This window comes from Theropithecus gelada, chromosome 9 (assembly GCF_003255815.1).
Source record: "Theropithecus gelada isolate Dixy chromosome 9, Tgel_1.0, whole genome shotgun sequence".
Classification (NCBI taxonomy): Eukaryota; Metazoa; Chordata; class Mammalia; order Primates; family Cercopithecidae; genus Theropithecus; species Theropithecus gelada.
Genome location: NC_037677.1, coordinates 25,514,596 through 25,535,631, shown reverse-complemented (window position 1 = coordinate 25,535,631; position 21,036 = coordinate 25,514,596). Strand labels below are relative to the sequence as shown.

At 43.4% G+C, this 21,036-nt stretch overlaps 1 protein-coding gene across 4 annotated transcripts in view; it reads left to right on the top strand.

The window, feature by feature from the left end:
• The window catches only part of KIAA1217 (KIAA1217 ortholog), an 890,216-nt gene that overhangs the window by 600,991 nt on the left and 268,189 nt on the right, over nt 1-21,036 (top strand). The gene's annotated exons all lie outside the window — the stretch shown is intronic.

Here is a 21,036-nt window from a genome sequence, read left to right as displayed (position 1 = left end):
TTTCTCCTAAAGGTCTTAGTTTATTTTATTCCGCCATCACGCAAGGTTCCTTGCAGTCCTCTATTCTGAAAATAGATGCATTTCTTCCAAAATACTGGATCAGCTTTTAGGTTTTTCAGAGTCCTTGGCAAGTCTCCTTTTGGGAACCTTGACTGACTCGCCTTGATTCTCCTTTTCTCTTAGCTCCGGACTGAGCTCCTTCTCAAGAGCTCTTATGTTATAAAGCTTGTGTTCGTGAGCAGAGATGGACTGATAGTGGGTGTTATTAATCATTTAAAGATGTGGCTGTCCCTGCTCTTATTTCCTGTGTTAAGCTTCCCACCAGCAAACCTGGCCAAGTGCTTTGGCTGGCGCTGTGGAAACAGCTTTCGTGTACACACTGCTTGGCCCTTCACTCCCTTCACGCCCTTCTTCCCATCAAGACGTAATGATTGGCTGGGCATGGTGGCTCATGCTTGTAATCCTAGCTCTTTGGGAGGCCAAAGTGGGAGGATCACTTGAATCCAGGAGTTTGAGACCAGCCTGGACAACATAATGAGACCTCATCTCTTAAAAAAAAAAAAAAAATTAGGCATAGTGGCACATGCCTGTAGTCTGAGCTACATGGGAGGTTGAGGCTAGAGGATTGCTTGAGCATAAGAGGTCGGGGCTGCATTGAGCCATAATTGTGCTACTGCACTTAGCCTTGGTGACAGAGTGAGACCTTGTCTCAAAAAAAAAAAAAAAAAAAAGGAAAGAAAAGAAAAAAGAATGGAGTTCATCTCCACCCAGCAGGCTAGAGCAGGCATACCATTCATTGTGGAGGCAAAACTCCTGCGTAGCTGCCAAAATAACTCCTGAGTGCTTTGCAATGGAGAGAAACAAAGGAATGTTGGGTCACTGCCCGAGTCATGGGGTCTCTGCCGGAGCCATAGAAAGCTTTTGATTTCTGGAGCCACATTGAATGGACTGATTATGTTTAAAATTATAAAAGAAAAATATAGCCTAAGATAATTGAGTGCAATAAACCAATGTATCTTATTTGTTCTTACATGTAAAAATTGCTGAGTAGGTACCATGGTACCCACTCGATTGCTAAGCCATGGAAGGAGCCTTGCTTTGGAATTCTCTCAGCTCCTCTTTCCCATCGTTTGCTTAGCTTTGTCCCTTTTCAGCCTCCTGTGCTAACTGATAGCACATGTGTTTCAGAATGGAACCTGGAAAAGGAATGTGTGCAGCCCTCGTAAGGATATACCATTCCACATTCCATATGCTGTTAGATAATATGCTGGCTAGACCGTCAACAGTTACCCCAGGAAGGGGGAATTTGGATTGGAAAGGAATCAAAGGAATTGGAGGTAACATAATGGACTGCAGTTAAACTGTAATAGGGTGGTCTGGACAACTGGACGAAGGCCAGGTTCAAAATTGCAGGCAATCCCCTCTGCCCTTTTAGAATAAGGCAAGGTCCACTGAATGGAGAACAAGGCAGGCCATCAGCCTTCTTAGGGTTTAATTCAAACATGGGCTCTGAGCTTTGTCTTTTGTTCTCTTTAAAGGAACAAAGCCATTGAATCCAGCCAGAAAAACCTGTGCGTATCTGTCATAAACATCCACAAAATCTTCTTTAATCTCCCTTGTTATTCTCCCTAAGAAGTAGGGCTCTAAAATACGTTCTTGGTTGCATCCAATAAGTGTCAGCTGATGTTCATGACCCCTTCATTTCCTGTGTCCCTTGTACTTGATGCAATGACTGGCATAACCTATTTGTTGGAATGAATGAATGAATGGCATTGGTGGCTGGGCACAGTGGCTCATGCCCAGCACTTTGGGAGTCTGAGGTGGCTAGATCAGTTGAGGTCAGCAGTTTGAGACCAGCCTAGACAACATGGTGAAATGCTGTCTCTACTCAAAATTCAAAAATTAGCTAGGCATGGTGGCTCATGCCTGTAATCCCAGTTACTTGGGAGGCTGAGGCCAGAGGATCGCTTGAACCCAGGAGGTGGAGGTTGCAGTGGGCTGAGATCACACCACTGCACTGCAGCCTGGGTGACAGAGCAAGACTGTGTCTCAAAAAAAAAAAAAAAAAAAAAAGTGAAAAACAGGGAAAGCGTGAGTGAGTGGAGGAAAACAATGAAATCCAGTTCTGAGGGTAAGGAGCATGCCATCAGTATGATGAGGGATGTGATATGGTACGAGGATGGGGCTTTTCAAACTGTATTCTGCAGACCAGTAGACCATGACAAATAGGCACGCGCGCGCGCACACACACACACACACACACACACGGGCTTCCGTGTTCTGACAGATGTTGCACGCTGTATCTCACTGTGGGATCACAGTGGATGTTTGTATACTGAAGTGTCTGAAAAGACCTGCAATGAAGAGAACCTGGTTAACCTTTCTTTTACTCAGCCTTCCCCTATTGTATTTGACTGTGGAATCCTCTGCGTTATACCCTTTTACATCCCGGAACCCACTGAACACAGTTTTTTCAACATTGGTAGAAATTTACAAAATCATCCTAGTCCTGAGTCCAGCTGACCTGAGTGTGAATCAAGGTTTACCACACAGTGTGTGATCCTGAGTCAAATTAAGTAACCTCCGGTTCTCTCCTTTTTCATCTATATGATGAGGATAATGTCTATCTCCTAAAAGGAGAGAATGAAGGCAGATAATGCAGGTAATCCATCCTGCGTGCACCCAGCACACGGTGGCTCTTCCCTGGTTAATTTCTGCCCTGATGCGCACAATTTCCCTGCACCACTCTGCTACCCATAAAGAGGGGCTTCTTAGGATATAACCTATTGTCCTTAAACTTTATGAGCAGTGCAGTACTTGTTATTTGCACCTGTAAAATGTGAATAACTGGTCTTTCTTTTTAAAATACTTTCCCAAAGGACAATTATGGCAAAGAGATCATGTCCTAAGTAGTTTCTCACGTGTTGGTGCTATCGCCTCCTAAGTTTTGGCAACGTTATTTCTCTGCTTTTTTTCTTGACTCCCCCCTAGTTCTTCTAAAGTGGATATTAAACAGGAGAAGTCTTTTTAATATCCTGGAAATGTGTTTTATTAATCTACCAAACAAATGGCTGTCCAACAACTCCATGAAACAAGAAGAACAGCCACTAACATTCATTTTGCTTTTCCCAGGCGCCAGGTAGCGCTGTAAACTCTTTATGTGTGTAATTCATTTCATCTTCACAACAACTCGATGAGGTAAGTGCAATTATCTGCAGTTTGCAGAGAAGGAAACTGAAGCTGGTGGAATAACATGCCTAAGGCCACCCTGCTAGGACAAGATGAATGCCCATGACACCGAGTGACTAAAGCCTTAGGAAAAAAGATGAGTTGAAAATGGGAGAGCTACCTAGGGTAGAACCACAGAGTTTTTATTTTCTTGCCAAGTTTTAGTAAAAATTTCTCAGTTTTCAGGAAACAAAGGTTATATATTTTAAAGTTTGAAATCACAAATTAGGCACCATTCCCCCATCTCTAGCCTCTACATTTTTAAGCAAGATCAAAAGAACCCAGTGGACTTCCACGGAGTTCAGGTACCTTGTTCCAGGTGTGCCTCCAAAACTCAGTCCCTTTTCTAAGGCATGGCACATATAATTGACTACAGGCTGGGCATGGTGGCTCATGCCTGTAATCCCAGCACTTTAGGTGGCAGAGGCAGGAGGATCACTTGAGCCCAGGAGTTGGAGACCAGCCTGGACAACTTCGTGAAAACCCGTCTCTACAAAAAAATGCAAAAATTAGCCAAGTGTGGTGGTCACACCTGTAGTCCTAGCTATTTGGGAGGCTGAGCTTGGAGGATCACATGAGCCTGAAGAGGTTGAGGTTGCAGTGAGCCAAGATTGCACCACTGCTCTCCAGCCTGGGTAAGAGAGTGAGACCCTGTCTCAAATAAAACAAAACAAAAAAAAAGAAGAAGATTGCCAAATATTTAAATGTCAGTTACTATTAATTTAAATGTCCACCAGAGGTGTCCTTGAAGTCAAAAGCTGCTATTTTCCCCAATGCCAGAACTCCTAACAGTGGACCCCAGGCCCTAGGAGGTGGTCTAGAGTCGCCCCTAAAATAAAGGCTTTGTCTTCTGCACACATGAGGCAACCTCAGGATCGGACATGTGGTAGGTCCCAGCCTGTGTCCCGTGACACCTTGGAGAACAGTTGAGACTGGGCGATATTTGGAGGGTTAAGCAAAGGACCTTTCTTTTGCCAGCGACTCTGCTGTGGTTGAAGTGTCTTGAGTGCAGTGAACGGGTCCTCGCTGGGCTCGTCTCTGAGCTGCACACCTTGACTTGACACAGGAGTCAAGTAGTAAGTGTTGGTTGAAGGTTGGTTGAAGGAATCAGCGATGTTTGGCTACCCATTGTGTGCTCTCAAATATTTGCTAGGGATATGGTGAGAGGGAGGAAAAAGACCCAAAGAGTAATGACCGTGCAGCTATGTGAGTGAATCAATGATGTGACCACATTGCTTTTTCTTAGCCGATAGTTGCAGCTCTATGCGACTTTTTCTACTTATTGCTGGAGGTAATCACATTCCAACCCTGAGGACTGGTCCTATGCTGGGCGGTACTGCAGTGACCTCTACATTTGAACTGGGGTTTCTTGTATCTCAGGAGGGTCAGGGGCTTATAGGAACTTTTTGTCATCTGGGGGGAAACAAGTTTCTTAGGGGAAAAGGAAAAGTCTCCTTTTTATCCTCTAGGGGTGAAAAGGAAGTGCCGTTAGAATAGGAAGGGGCTTCTTGTAGGCTTGAAAAGAGAAGGACTTGGCAGGTGGCTCGTGGGCTTTGTTCAGCAGGACTGAGAGGGCAGGAGCATAGCTGGCTTTTTGTAAGACTCACAAACCCTGTGGCCCATTGATGACATGCTCTCTGCTCTACAAAGTGGACTTTCCTTGCACTGGAATTTTATTTTCCTCCCTGTGCTGATGTGAGATTCTCTGGATACATAAGGTGACCTGAGAAGAAGCAGACTGTGTCATCACAATTTATTTGTAGGATCTGGGTTTTCTCCTTCAGAGGAGGTGCCACTCATGCCCAAGATGCCTGCTCTGTCCCTGAGCCTTTCAGAACAAGGGCAGGACGGAGAGGAGCCCAGCTAAGGGGGGCTAGCTCAAAGTCATTCAGGAAAAACAGATATACACAGACATGGCCGGAAGCCTCAATGTGTTTTTCTAATGTAGGAAGGTTAAAGTGGAACTTTATATCATAGTTTAAAAAAAAAAAAAAAAATGAAGGCTGGGGCCGGGCGCAGTGGCTCATGCCTATAATCCCAGCACTTTGGGAGGCCGAGGCAGGCTAATCACCTGAGGTCAGGAGTTCAGGATCAGCCTGGCCAAAATGGTGAAACTTCATCTCTACTAAAAAAATACAAAAATTAGCTGGGCGTGTTGGCGCGTGCCTCTAATCCCAGCTGCTCGGGAGGCTGAGGCAGGAGAATTCCTTGAACCTGGGAAGCGGAGGTTGCAGTGAGCCAGGATTGTGTCACTGCACTCCAGCCTGGCGCCTCATGTCTGTAATCGCAACATTTTGGAAGGATGAGAGGGAGGATTGCTTGAGTCTAGGAGTTTGAGGCCAGCCTGGGCAATACAGTGGGACCCCATCTCTACAAAATAAAAATAAAAATTAGCTGGGTGTGGTGGTGCAGACCTGTGGTCCCAGCTACTCAGGAGGCTGAGGTGGGAGGATCACTTGAGCCTGAGGAGGTGTGGGCTGCAGGGAGCCTTGATTGTGCCACTGCACTCCAGCCTAGGTGAGAGAGCACGTCCTTGTCTCAAACAAACAAAACCCTACATATCTTGAGAGGTATTGGAGAGGCCTTAATGCATGCCATGCACATAGGACTCAATGAGCAATTCTCTGTCTCAAAAATAAATAAACAATAGATATTTAAGAATATACTACCATTAAGCAATTCAGGTATGGAAGTTCATGAAAGATCCTTTGGTTTAATAAGACGTGAAGGGAAATTTAGTATCACTGATGGCATCCTTCTGTCTCCTCACCGCGATCTCTTCCAGTTAACTGCTGAAGGCAAATCAACAGTAGAGCGAGACGTATTTTGCGTTCAGTTATTGATTTTTAGGGAGCCTGGGAGGGTACCCTTATCTGTGTCTCTTTGAGGACAATGACAGGAGCCCTCATTGTCAACAGAGATAACAGTGAGATTGTGTATTTATTTGTTCACAAACGCAGACGTGACGAAGGGCTCTTACTGGTAGGCTTGAGGAGAGTAGCCTGGCGATTAAATGTTCTTATTTCGAGTGAGCAGCCGGGCTGTGTTCAGAAGAGCCCATTAGCAGAGCACAAGACCCACCTACAGTCCAATTAAGAGCAAAGGGATGTGACTGCGGAAATATTAATGGGCTGTGTTGGTAAAGCTGCCCGGGATTAGCGCCAGATGGAGCTTTTCTGTAGACAGTTTGTAGGAAACTCTTGTGTATTTTCACGCAGGATGTCCTCCTGCAGAGGGGGGATGGTTTCAGATAATGACTGTTGTGCTTTTTGGGAATACCACCTGCAGAAATGTGTCTATTTTGACTGTTTATAGATTGCAGAAAGCTGGTGGAACCACCTTGAGAGAGGTGATCCTTTGATTGAATGTTTTTTTCCATCCAACACCAAAAAATTACAGGCCATGATTGGATCTTAGAGCTGATTCTTGCTTTGTAAGACTACATGGTTTTGGTGAACATCCATCTTTTTTACTTTTTTATTTTTTTATTTTTTGAGACAGAGTCTCACTCTGTCACCCAGGCTGGAGTGCAGTGGTACAATCTCGGCTCACTGCAGCCTCCGCCTCCCGGGCTCAAGTGATTCTCCTGCCTCAGCCTCCTGAGCAGCTGGGATTACCAGTGCCCACCACTGCGCCCGGGTAATTTTTGTATTTTTAGTGGAGACAGGGTTTCTCCATGTTGGCCAGGCTGGTTTCGAACTCCTGACTGAATATCCTTCTTGAATGATGAAGTCAACCTTATTTACCCTTGAAAGATGACTTAATCCTTACTGAGAGAGCTTCAAAAATACCTGTTATTCTGTAACTTCATTTAAAAAAATAAGTCCTGTTGCCTTGTTAATTCCTATCCAATGCCTACTATAGCTCTGTTTACATATTACAAAATAAATAGAACCATGTCTTTGAAGTACCAGCCCTGTTAGTCCATGGTAAGATTTCTGCCTAAAATTTAAGCATCTTGACAACATGCGGAAGACTTAGATGGGGGCAGGGAAGGACCATTTCTCAGAAGAATAACTCCTCAGCTCAGCAAAGTTGTGTCATCTGTCCAAGGTAGCACTTTGGCAGTTTCCTAAATGAGGGAGGGTATTCATGGGTGTATGCATGTATGGTGTCTGTGTGTGTGTGCACACATGCACATGTGCTCACACATGTTATAACTGCAGAAAACAGGCAGGGGAGCCTGTGATTTGCCCTGTGTTTCTGTAAAGCCCCCTACAGCTTTAACTAATTTCCATGGTTGTTGATGGAGGTTCAGATGTGAAATCTAATGGTGTCTGTGATCTGCAAAATAAACCCATCGGTCGGGTGCGGTGGCTCATACCTTTAATCCCAGCACTTTGGGAGGCCAAGGCAGGCAGATCACAAGGTCAGGAGATCAAGACCATCCTGGCTAACATGGTGAAACCCCGTCTCTACTAAAAGTACAAAAAAAAAAAAAAAAAATTAGCCTGGCGTGGTGGTGGGTACCTGTAGTTCCAGCTACTCGGGAGGCTGAGGCAGAAAAATGGTGTGAACCCAGGAGGCGGAGCTTGCAGTGAGCTGAGATGGTGCCACTACACTCCAGCCTGAGAGACAGAGCGAGACTCTCTCTAAAATAATAAATAAAATAAAATAAAATAAAATAAAATAAAAAAATAAAATAAAATAAAATAAAATAAAATAATCCTTCCTTCATCCAAGAGCCTACCCATGTCTTTCGGGTGGCTTTCCATCTTGTCTTGGTGCAGACAGTCTTCCATGGGACCCACTGATTGATACCCAGGACCATCTCTGGAAGGTTGAAGCGGAGGACAGAGGGGCATGGAAAAGGTGTGGAGTAATACATAGGAAGCTTCCAAAGAGAAATGGGTGCAAGACGGCACAGAAACACGTTCAGTTGCCTCAGCTGCTGATGTTCAAAATAACTGCAGAAAATAAATGCTGCTACACCCAAAAGAAAAGGAAGGTGGAACTGGGGGCCTAGAGTGAATTTTTTCAAAAGTAAAAAAGAGCCCAAATTTCACAGAATGATCTCCTGCTTCAGAAAGGGAAACCCTGTGAGTACACTATACACTTCCCTGCCTGTTTTCTGGAGATTGGTACTGAGTGTTTGGCACTGTCTGCAAGGAAGGAAGCAGGGCTCTGATTGATTGCACAAACAGCAATTTTGTGTTTTCGAAGAGCAAGGACTCGAGGACTTAGTCCTGTGTCCACGAAGCCTTCTTCAGGAGGTTACTTCTTGACATAGCCCATCAACCGGAGCGCCTGCTTCTAGGTGCTGAGCCTTAGGGTGCTTTCAAATGCAATATCTAGGCAAGGAGTGGTGGCCCACACCTGTAATCCCAGCACTTTGGGAGGCTGAGGCAGGAGGATGGCTTGAGGCAGGAGGATCGAAGTCAAGGCTGCCGTGAGCTGTGATCGTGCCACTGCATGCTAGCCTAGGCAACAGAGCAAGACCTTGTTTCAAAACAAAACAAGAAAAAAAAAATACGTGCAATATCCACTGATGGAAGTCATCATAAATTTGTTGCCAGAATGGGAATGTATCAGTCTATACTTCCTACATTTTGTTTTTTGTGATGACTGTAACTTTGAATCATTTTATCAGCGACTGGATGAAAGTTTACCTTTATTTTATCTAATGGGGGGTGGGGAATCCAAGGAGCTTTTCAAAGATAGCCAGTATCATTGATTATAAAGGATAGTTCCCTGCTAAGCTTAAAATGCTGTCTTCAAACACTTTAGGCATCGTTTCTACCTAAGAGATGCGTTGTGGAGGCCAGTCTAGAGCACCTGCCACTGGTCTTCAATGTGTTCAATAGGTATCCTGACGATACATGAAACACCAGGATCCTCTCACCTGCTTCACGTGCTGTGTGTACTCCAACAGGTATTCTGCAATCCGAGCTGTTCGTCATTTGTTAAACTACCGTGATTTGAGTCCCTTCAAAGTGAGATCCATTGGCAGCAAGAACTGTTTCATAGTATTATGTGTGTGTTTAAGGGCAGAGGGATGGTGTTATCTAACTGGCCTGTCCCAGTTGGCAGGCATGGGAGGAGTTCCTAGGATGTGTGACTTTCAATTTTAAAAGCGAAGAAGTCCTGGACACACCAGGATGAGTTGTCGACCTGCTTGGGGGACAGTGGATTTGGCCATAAACTTCACCATTTCAAAATATTAAGTTGTTGGCATTCTGAATGCCCCTGGACCTATTTTACGTCAGAGTGGACTCATTCCCCAGCAAGCCATGTCCACCCCTAGTGGACTCGATCAGCTCCTGACACGCCCCTACTAGGCACGCCAGAATGGTTGTAGAGTGTGTTTCATTGTCCTCGTCCACAGATACAGACACTTTGGTGACTCTGTGTTCTATCTGAGTGGGGGCCGAGACTACAGGATACCCCACCCCACTTCTGTCTCCTGTCCTTCATCCAAGGTGTCACCATTTATATCTATCAGGGAGGAGGCTTTGCAGCTAAAATTTAAAATAATAATAATATATTTCCGAGCCAGAGATTAGATGCCTCCATATCTCTTCTGGCCTCAGCATTCTGTGGTCTTCTATGGAGAAAGGTTAATTTTCTGAAGGCTTTGAATGGAATGAAAACTGCCTGTTCAAATGGTTCTGAGGATACTGAGAGACGCTCAGTGTGTGGTCTTTTTATTTTTAGTAATAGCATTGGAAAAAATCAGGTTATGTTTATGCTGAGTGTGTGTGTGGGGGGGGCGCTGGTGAAATTGTGTAGTCTAGAAAAGGCTAGAATTATAAATTATTATAGACGTTGGCCAGGTGGGGAAATTCATATACCAGAAAACACTGCAGTGTATGTCAGCCTACAGATTTTCACGTAGTTTCTTGTCCAAAAATGTATCTGAGAGCAGAAATGATTGATTATATTGTGTTCAATATATACCCAATATCTAGCAATGATATATAAATAAACCCATCATTTGTGACAAGGGTCTTCTGTCCACATTTAATTTTATTTTGTTACTTTTAATTAATTAATTTATTTATTTTTCAGCCAGGGTCCTGCTGTGTTGCCCAGGCTGGTCTCAAATTCCTGGACTCAAGCGATCCCCCCACCTCAGCCTCCTGAGTAGCTGGGACTGAGGGTGTGCACCACCATGCCCAGCTTAATTTTATTTTTGTGGTCAAATATGACACAGGTGAAATCCATTACCCAGACCTTCAAGGGAGTGTCACGATGGGGTTGGCAATGAGGACAAGGGGTGGTGAGGAAAATACATTGCTGGAAATCAAGTTGATAATAGGTTTGGTGGAAGATGTAAGAAATTTAGTTTGGAACCTCTGAGGTAGGGAAACTGAGACTTCTCCTCTTTAGAATATACATGTATATTGGCATACATGTAGAATATGCATGTCTGGACCTCCAGACTACAATCTGGGCTGTAGCCATCAGTGTACAGTCAAAGGTTCTTAGGCTTTCTCTGTTCATGGCATTCCTGTAGACCAAAAGAAACAGCTAACAGCTCCATTTATTAAGTAGTAAAGCCCAAACAACTTAGTATTTATGACCTAACAATTTAGTGGCCAATTGAAAATAGAATCACATCAACTGAAAAGAAAAGATGTATTTTTTTTCATTTTTAGGTGATGGCTGGTTTTATGTATCAACTTGGGTAGGGCATGGGGCCTAGATATTTGGTCAAACCCCAGACTGGGTATTGCTGTGAAGGTTTGTCTTTTAGATGAGATTAACATTTAAATAGGTAAATTTTAGCTGGGTGCAGTGGCTCATGCCTGCAATCCCAGCACTTTGGGAGGCGGAGGCAGAAGGATCACTTGAGGTCAGGAGTTTGAGACCACCCTGAGCAATATAGCAGACTCTGTCTCTAAATAATTAGATAGATAATTAGATAGAGAGGTAGATTAGCTTAGAGAGGTAGGTAGGTAGGTAGATAGGTAGATGATGGATGGATGGATGGATGGATGGATGGATGGATGGATAGATAGATAGATAGATAGATAGGTAGATAGACAGACTGACTGATTGACTTTGAGTGACACAGATTATCTTCCATACTGTGGCAAGGACTCATTCAATGAGTTGAAGACCACAAGAAAAAACAGACTGAAACAGGCTGAGGTTTCCATGAGGAGGAGGGAATGCTGCCTCTAGACTGTCCTTGAACTTGAGCTGCAGCATCAACTCTGCCTTGGGTCTCCATCCTGCTGACCTTCCCAGCAGATTGTGGATTTGCCAGCCCCCACAATCATGTCAGCCAATTCCTTAAAATCAGTCTCTCTCTCTCTCTGGTTTTCTCTCGAATACACACATATACACACACCTCCCCCTCTCTTCTCTGGAGAACTCCGCCTTCTACACTTACCAGTGGGACGTGTGCACCTGTTGGGCATCGCACAACTCCCCAGGCCTTGGAATCAGATTGGACACCATTTCCTGTTCCTCTTTGATTTTTCTGCAGTACTTGCATTTTGATCCCAGCAACCTCTGAAAACCTCATGTTGCAAAAATGACATCATCAAGAAGAATGCAGATGATCTAATATTGAAACTGTGAACTACCTGAAGCGAGTAGTTTGCACAGTGTGTAACAAGTATTGCTGTGTTTCCCTCGAAAAGTTAAAATATCCATCAGTGCCTCTGTGAGTTTGCCACGGTATCCCACCCAGGACACCTGGGTGCACAGTTTGGGAGCTGCAGGTAGAGTGGCAGCAGTAGTCATGGGAGTAGATGAGCTCAGGCAGAGGGCACAGGAGGTGGAGACAGCAGAGAAGAGCTTCACAGAGAACATCTAGGAGGGACAGCAGAAGAAGAGCTTCGGGGCCAGGCGCGGTGGCTCACACCTGTAATCCCAACACTTTGGGAGGCCAAGGTGGGCGGATCACCTGAGGTCAGGAGTTCGAGACCAGCACGGCCAACATGGCGAAACACCATCTCTAAAAATACAAAAATTAGCTGGGTGTGGTAGTGCATGTCTAGTCCCAGCTACTCGGGAGGCTGAGGCATGAGAATTCCTTGAATCCAGGAGGCGGAGGTTGCAGTGAACTGAAATCATGCCACTGCACTCCAGTCTGGGTGACAGAGCGAGACGCTGTCTCAAAAAAATAAATAAATAAATAAATAAATAAATAAATAAATAAATAAATAAATAAATAAATAAATAAATAAATAAAAAGGCAGGGGGTGGTTTTAGAAAGGGAGCCTAGAGACACAGGGAAAAATTGATGTACTGTCTATGAACAGCAAGGAAAATATGATTACACCTAACAAATGAATTTGGCATAGACGAGAAGGCAGAAAAATAATCTATACAGCTTGCATGGTTGGGGGAGTTAGGAGAGGTCGAGGCCTTGTGCACGTAGAGCAAGAGGTAGAAGAGGCCCGAGGACTAGAGCGCACCCTGGTGGATAGTGTGAGAATTGCACACTGGCTCAAGCAATGCATTTATGCAAGACCCCAATAACTGGCCCTTGACAGGAGCTTTCACTGGTGGTGTGTGGCGCTGCTTGAATTCAGAGCCATAGTTTTAACAAGCCAGCATTAAATCCACAAATCTTTGCCAAAGCACTTTAAGCCTCTTGACATTTACTGGAATTAATTTACCTGCAAGAAAGTTCATATATCTTGCTTTGTTAACCCTACATTCAGGAAAATGTTTCCGTGAGATAACTAAAACCCACACAGATGATATAGTACTGTCACAAAACCCAAAGGTGACATAATTAAGCATATAAAACTCCCGAGATTTTTGCAATTACCATCATCTCGTAACTGGTTGTTTCATTAGGAAAAAGTGGATGGAATCAGTGGAATCATATGTATGATATGAAATGCTACTTGGCATCTATTAAATTTTTATTTTGTAAAAAAATAAAGGATAAGGAAAGCATCCTATTCGAAGACTCCAAGAAGGTCATGTTTTTAATTCCACACCACAAAAAATGCAAACAAATTTCTAATTACACTTCACGCATGGAGATCTGTAGAGGAAAAATAAATTGGTATACATCCACCCAAAAGCCACAAATCAGACCTAGAATGGCTAATCACAAATATAGCTTGTGTGCTTGGTGCTGATTACTTTCTCCACAGTCTATTGTGAACAATTAAGAATTTAGATCTTGAGCTGGGAGTGGTGTTTTTAAAGTGTGCCTTAAAAGCATAAAGTTCATTTAAATTTCTCCTAATCCTGGTTTGTACTTTCTCTTTCTTTCTGGTTAGAGTATTCTTTATCTTCAGGAGGCTCCTATTAAACTATAAATATTGCCTTGGGGCAGTGTTCATAGCACCACAGCACCCATCTATTTATCAGAATAATCAGCCCTTCCTGCTGGCTGAGAAAACACTGTCATTTTTACTCGTTAAAAACAGAACAGCTTTCAGTAGCAGGTGCCATTAATTGATTTTATGGCAGGAAGATGGAAAAATTCTCCATTTTTTCATTCTCATCAGTCACCTAAGAACATCTTAAAAGCTACAGAGAGGCCGGGTGCGGTGGCTCACGCCTGTAATCCCAGCACTTTGGGAGGCCGAGGCGGGCGGACCAGGAGGTCAGGGATCGAGACCATCCTGGCTAACACAGTGAAACCCCGTCTCTACTAAAAATACAAAAACAAAATTAGCAGGATGTGGTGGCGGGCGCCTTTAGTCCCAGCTATTCCGGAGGCTGAGGCTGGAGAATGGCGTGAACCCGGGAGGTGGAGCTTGCAGCGAGCTGAGATCGCGCCACTGCACTCCAGACAGAGCCAGACTCCGTCTCAAAAAAAAAAAAAAAAGAATAAAGAATAAAGAAAAAAAAAATGCTGCGAAGAAAGGGGGCAGCTGCCATGGAAAACAGTGGGGCGGTTCCTCAGAAAAAAAATAAAAATAAAATGATCATATGACCCTGCAATCCCACTTCTCTATACCCAAAAAAATTGAAAGCAGGAACTCAAGATATTTGTACATCCACGTTCATAGCAGCATTATTCATAATAGCTAAGGGGTAGGCTCGGTACAGTGGCTCACACCTGTAATCCCAGCACTATGGGAGGCCAAGCTGGGCGGAATGGATCACTTGAGGTCAGGAAATCAAGACCAGCCTGACCAACATACCGAGACCCCATGGCGTCAGGACGGGAGAACTGGACACTGGGAAAGAGAAAGACTAGTATTGGGAGGAGCAGGGAAGCACCCACAAGGAAAAAGACCCTGTACATGAACTTGGCTAAGGAATTGTTCCAGTGAGGGAAATACCAGACACTGTAAATGGTTGTGCACATGGGCCAGAGAGGTCTGTAAATTACATTTGAAACATATACACCTACTGTGTACCCATAAAAATTAAAAACTTTTATTTTTTATTTTATTTTATTTTATTTTATTTTGAGACAGAGTCTTGCTCTGTCACCCAGGCTGGAGTGCAGTGGCCGGATCTCAGCTCCCTGCAAGCTCCGCCTCCCGGGTTCACGCCATTCTCCTGCCTCAGCCTCCCGAGTAGCTGGGACTACAGGCGCCCGCCACCTCGCCCGGCTAGTTTTTTTTGTATTTTTTAGTAGAGACGGGGTTTCACCGTGTTAGCCAGGATGGTCTCGATCTCCTGACCTCGTGATCCGCCCGTCTCGGCCTCCCAAAGTGCTGGGATTACAGGCTTGAGCCACCACGCCCGGCCAAAAAAACTATTTTAAAAAATAAATTCCATTTGAGCCAGTCCTTCAAACCACCCAGAGTGGGTGGATGTCTCTCATGCCTCAGAGAAGCCCCACTTCTGTTCCACCTCTCACTTTGCAGGCTGCTTATCCGAATCCTGAAGATGGTGGACACCCATTCGCTAAGACTGAAGTGAAATAGGACAGAGGTGCAGAGTGAATGGACCATACTACCTGTCATCTTGGCAACGTGTGATTGAATAAAACAACTTCTTTAGAAGTTTGATAGAGTGATTTGATAATGTAATTTACAAGTGATCATTTCTTTTTATTTTCATTTTCATTTTTTTTTTAGAGACAAAGTCTCACTCTACTGGCCAGGCTAGAGTGCAGTAGCACACTCATAGCTCACTGCAGCCTCAAGTTCCTGGGCTCAGCAATCTTCCCACCTCAGCCTTCTGAGTAGCCAGGACTATAGGCATGAACCACCATGCCCAGCTAATTAAAAAAAAAATTTTGTAGAGATAAGTCTTGCTATGTTGCCCAGGATGGTCTTGAACTCCTGGCCTCAAGTGATTCTCTCACCTCAACTTCTCAGTCTTCTTTTTGTTTGTGTACCTGGCTTCAGCCCTTTTGTTTCTTCAAGGGTCTGGACTTGTCCTGGCCCAGGAATATGTTGTTAAACAGTGGATTAATGGCATGACTTATGCATCTATTTAATTTATACGTATGCCCGGAGAGATTTTTGCATACATCAATGGCTAACCAAATCAGGCAAACCACAGTTCATTTGAATAAGTCCTCCCATGCCATGAGACATCCCTGACAGGGATCCATTCTCCTTTTCCAGAGAATTTTCTAGGATCAGTAGCAAGGCCTGTTGTTCCTACTCATGCTCTTTATTGAATACAATTCATTTTGAGTGACCTTTACTTCTCAGTAATAGTTCTTTATTTGCGAAGTGCAGTTTGCAAACAGCGTAATCGGCCCTCTGGCTTCTGGTTACTAGTATTCCATCTGCTTTGTAATGTCATTGTAAAAACCAGCGGGGTAGGAAGGAAAAAGATATTGATTGAATCTTTTTCACTGGAAGAAAAATTTGTGTAGCAATGAGATTGCCCTAGATTCAAATGGAATTTGAAGACAATACCAATGTTTTCTGTGTGTGTGTGTGTGTGTGTGTGTGTGTGTATTTGACTAACTTAGGGTGTTTTTCTTCGTATTTCTTCTTAGTACCTGGGAGTTAATGTACCCTAGTTAATTAATGATGGTACATTTCTAAAAATCAAAGGAAGAATAATAATTATAATAAAATGTTATAAAGTTAAGCATAAGATCTTAGGCTAAGGAACCACTGTAAATACACCTGTAATCCCAGCACTTTGGGAGCCCAAGGTGGGAGGATTGCTTGAGGCCATGAGTTTGAGATCAGCCTGGACAGCATAGCAAGACCTCATCTCTACAAAAAAAAAAAAAAAAAAAAAAAAAGATTTAAATTAGCTAAACATGGTAGCATGTGCCTGTAGTCCCAGCTACAGGGAGGCTGAGACAGGAGGATTGCTTGAGCCCAGGAGGTCAAGACTGCACTAAGCCATGATCACACCACTGCACTCCAGCCTGGACAACAGAGTAAGACCCTGTTTCAAAAAACAACCGCAACAGGCCGGGCACGGTGGCTCACGCCTGTAATCCCCGCACTTTGGGAGGCCAAGGTAGGTGGATCACTTGAGGTCAAGAGTTCAAGACCAACCTGGCCAACATGGTGAAACCCTAAGTAGCCGGGCATGGTAGTATGCCCCTGTAATCCTAGCTACTGGGGAGGCAAAGGCAGGAGAATTGCTTGAACCCAGGAGGTGGAGGTTGCAGTGAGCCAAGATCCTGTCACTGCACACCAGCCTGGGCAACAGAGCAAGACTTCATCTCAAAACAAACAAACAAACAAAAAAACCCCACAGTAACAAAGAAACTATGGATAAATTGACCCAGGTTGAGGGTATTAGTAAGGACTCTTGGATTTGTCCCCCTAGACTATGGCTCATTTGTTATTTTGTAGTCCTACCTTTTCAGGAACCTTTGTATTATCTCTTAGACCCTGTTTTGTTTTGCTTAAAAAAGGTGATGTTAATACTTGTCTGTAGGCTGGTCTTGTCAAGTCTTGCAAACTTGTACTGCTGTTGTGCTGATTTCTTGGATAGGAGCCTGAGGTTATCATGTTTCCCTAACAATGCTCAAACTTGCCCCTATTCAGCAACTGACTGTTTAGACAAGCCTGGCCTTCTTGGGTTGCCCATGAACTTGACCCCTTAGATACTGGCAGTGAAGAGCCTGAGTTAAAAAAAGGAGTTGAAAAAAAAATGTAAGCAGGTGACTCTCAAAGTGCCGGTCAGTTGCCACCTTCTCTACTTGTAATAATCCTAGAAACTCTCACTTCTGCTTCTCGAAGAACAATCCATAGCCACCTAGAAACAAGCACTATATTTACAGAAAAACTCGGGTTTCTGACTTGTCTTCATTCCTTCAACGTGTCCTTGTTACAAAAGTGCAGGACAGTGAGTTGCAAGTTCTTTGACGGTAGTGGTTTTATATTGGGGGTTTTCTTCTCCCTTTCAGATATGAAACTCAGCTCTTTGATTTCAAGGAGGGAAACTCAAGTAGGCTGCAGCAGTTCAGTGCTCTGCAGGCGTCAGTTCCTGGCATTATGGAGAAATTCAGAATTATTAGGGGGAATTGTGGAAGCAAGATGAAATGAGAAAGAAGGGTGTGTATGGCCCCTGAGCGGGCATCTAAGAATGAGAGTGACAAGGTCATCTTGGTTCCAGCCCTTCAACTCACAGATGAGGTCCAGGGAGAGCACAGAGATTTGCATGCAAGCAAGGTCTCAGATAGTTAAGGCAGCTCTGCCACCAGCACCTTTTCAACTGCCGTTTGCACCACCTTCTGAATAGATTGTCTTAAACCTCTCAGACAATACTAATTACAAGTGGCCGGTTGATCCTATAATTCACTGATTTGTCTGGTCTGGCTATAAGATTAGAGAAAATTATGCTCTTAATGCAGAGTGTGCAAAAACAGAATGGCAGGTAATGGGGTGGAAGTTTGGCTTTGCATGTGGGTCTGTATAGACATGTATGAAATGGACATACATTTCAGAGGGGCAACAAGAAGAAGAAAATAAAGAAATAATTTGCCATTTTCTCTCCTAAGTTCAATTTCAGAATTCAGTGGGAAGCTTCTCTCTCTAAATGAACACTTCAATGACTTTGTAAGGAAAATTAGATAATTCAGAGAGTTATAGTATTTTCACATTTATAATTCTCTGAATAACGCTGAAGTGAGCCCAAGCAACAGTCTTAAGTTTTAGGTAGACCATCCTGGCTAACACGGTGAAACCCCGTCTCTACTAAAAATATAAAAAATTAGCCGGGTGTGGTGGTGGGCACCTCTAGTGCCAGCTGTTGGGGAGGCTGAGGCAGGAGAATGGTGTGAACCCAGGAGGCGGAGCTTGCAGTGAGCTGAGATCACACCACTGCACTCTAGCCTGGGCGAAAGAGCGAGACTCTGTCTCAAAAAAAAAAAAAAAAGAATCTTTTTTTTAGACCTGCCCTGCTAAGGCTTAGTTGGAATGATGTTTCCGTCACTCCAGGACTGTCTAGAAGAAAGCAACACTATAAAGGCCTTGCATATTTGGGAAAGTAAAAGAACTTTACTTCATTTCCAGTTTCTACTTTGTTGTGTTTTTCATCAAGTTCTTTCATTATTACTACAATACCCCTATTGATACTGTTAAAGTGTAAAAGTTCCCATAGGCTACCATTTTGATCATCATCTCTCGTAGGATCGTTAATTTCACCCAAGATGTTGATATTAACACCTTATAGAAAAAAGGACTTAAATCATAAAACTTCAATTTGCTTCTTTGTCCCCCTCACCCTGGAAGAATGAAAAAAAATTGCTATTTTTTTTTTAAAGTCTATGGCAAAATACTTTGGTTTAGCTCATAACACATAAATATTTGTGGTAGCCTAGCTGGAGAATAAATGACAAAAGCACTTCTATAAAATAGCTGTTGTGGTTATATAATTCATTCTTTCCAGTATGCTTTAACATTTCTTGAATCTAAAGGTGTGAAAAGCATGGTTAGCCAAAACAAATAGATAGGAATAGTGTTGTTATTAAATGTCATGCTTTTCAACTTGTCAGTCATGTATTATCTGAAAAATGAAATGGATTTTTCTATTCTTATATATTTTTTTAATTTTCTCAACTGGGCTGTCCACAAAAGGTTTGTGGCATTCTTGTTTTTCTAGTGAAAAATGGAAACTTCAATTGCTTTTGGGTACTTTCATAATTATATAAATTAATACTGACCCTCAAAACCCTTACATATAGGAAAGGTACAACTGAAAATAGGATGGCATTTTAATGATAATTAGGGAAGAGAATGATATGAAATTACTTATGATGTGTAAACGATGCTTAATAATTTAAGCAGAGAGAGGTGGTAAATTGTTGTCTACATTGAGAGTGTTTTATGCACACCTTTTGGTTATGCATAACTTTTGGTTTTCCTTTTGTTTAATTGTTGCTTCTTAGTGTTTTCAAAACACAGCATAAAATATTTGAGTTTGATTTGTTTTCTGAAAGATAAAATGTAAAGTGTAAACTCATTAGATTTATATTAGAATGGACACAAGCTAGCTGCAGTCTTCTAAATTGGTATTGCTTATCCTTTGTTGAGAACTAGTTTGGGTATCATCAGTGTTTTGGAAAGTCATTTCATGAGCACTGCCTTCACAAATAAGGTAAGATGCCAAATACAGGCCGGGCGCGGTGGCTCACGCCTGTAATCCCAGCACTTTGGGAGGCCGAGACAGGTGGATCATGAGGTCAGGAGATCAAGAGCATCCTGGCTAACACAGTGAAACCCGGTCTCTACTAAAAATACAAAAAATCAGCTGGGCGTGGTGGCGGGCGCCTGTAGTCCCAGCTGCTGGGGAGGCTGAGGCAGGAGAATGGCATGAACCCAGGAGGCGGAGATTGCAGTGAGCCGAGATCGCGTCACCGCGCTCCAGCCTGGGCAACAGAGCGAGACTCTGTCTCAAAAAAAAAAAAAAGATACCAAATACAGATGTTTCAGAAACACAAGTTCAGTGGGCTGCCATCACTATGATACCCAGACCAATTATGTTATCTAAGTGAAATGTTTAAGAATATCTCCTAAAATATGGCTACCTATTTGACTTTAATGTGTTTTTGCTGTTATATTAGTTGATATAAAGTCCCCTGTAAGTGTAAGTTTAAGGGAATTTCTCAAGAGTCCTGTGTGCCTGACTTTGTATTAATGTCTCTTCAATACCTTTTGAGATATATAGTTTCTTTTTTTTGTTTTTGAGACAGATCTTGTTCTGTTGCCCAGGCTAGAGTGCGGTGGAACAATCATAGCTCACTATAGCCTCAAACTCCTGGGTTGAAACGATCCTCCCACCTCAGCCTCCCAAGTAGGTGAGACTACAGGTGCAAACCACCATGCCTGGCTAATTTTTGTATTTTTGTATAGATGGAGTCTCCCTATATTGCCCCAGCTGGTCTCAAACTTCTGGACTCGAGGGATCCTCTCACCTTGGCCTCCAAAAGTGCTGGGATTAGAGGTGTGAGCCACTAGTTTTATTTTTATTTCCATTTTACTGACAAGAAAATGGAGGCACAGAGGATTTAAGTAACCTGCTTACTTGCTGCTTACCTGCACTCATTGCACAGCTAACAAAGGGCAGAGCCAAGATTCAAACTCTAGTTCTAGAGACCATTATCATTAACCCATTTTCTCCAGGCCCAGGATTCTGGGTCTGATGTTCTTCACCTCCTACATGCAGTCATGTGGCACCCTATCCCAGAGGCTAAATGTTCATGTCATCTCTATGTCTGAACTTGTAACTCTCTGATTGGGACCCAGACTGAACTACTCAGCAGTGAAAGTTATGAAACACCAGGGGCTTGCTCTAGGTCCTGCTGCTCACCTGACAGCCAATCACCGAGACAACAAGTATTGCCAGGGAAGAAGGCTGTATTCAGGTGCTGCAGCCAAGGAGATGGGAGATCAATCTCAAATCCATCTCCCTGTCTGACTAAAATTAGGGGGTTATGTAGCAGGGAAGAAATGTAACTATGTGTGAGAAAACAGGAATTAGGGAGAGGTAAGGGAGGGGAGTTGG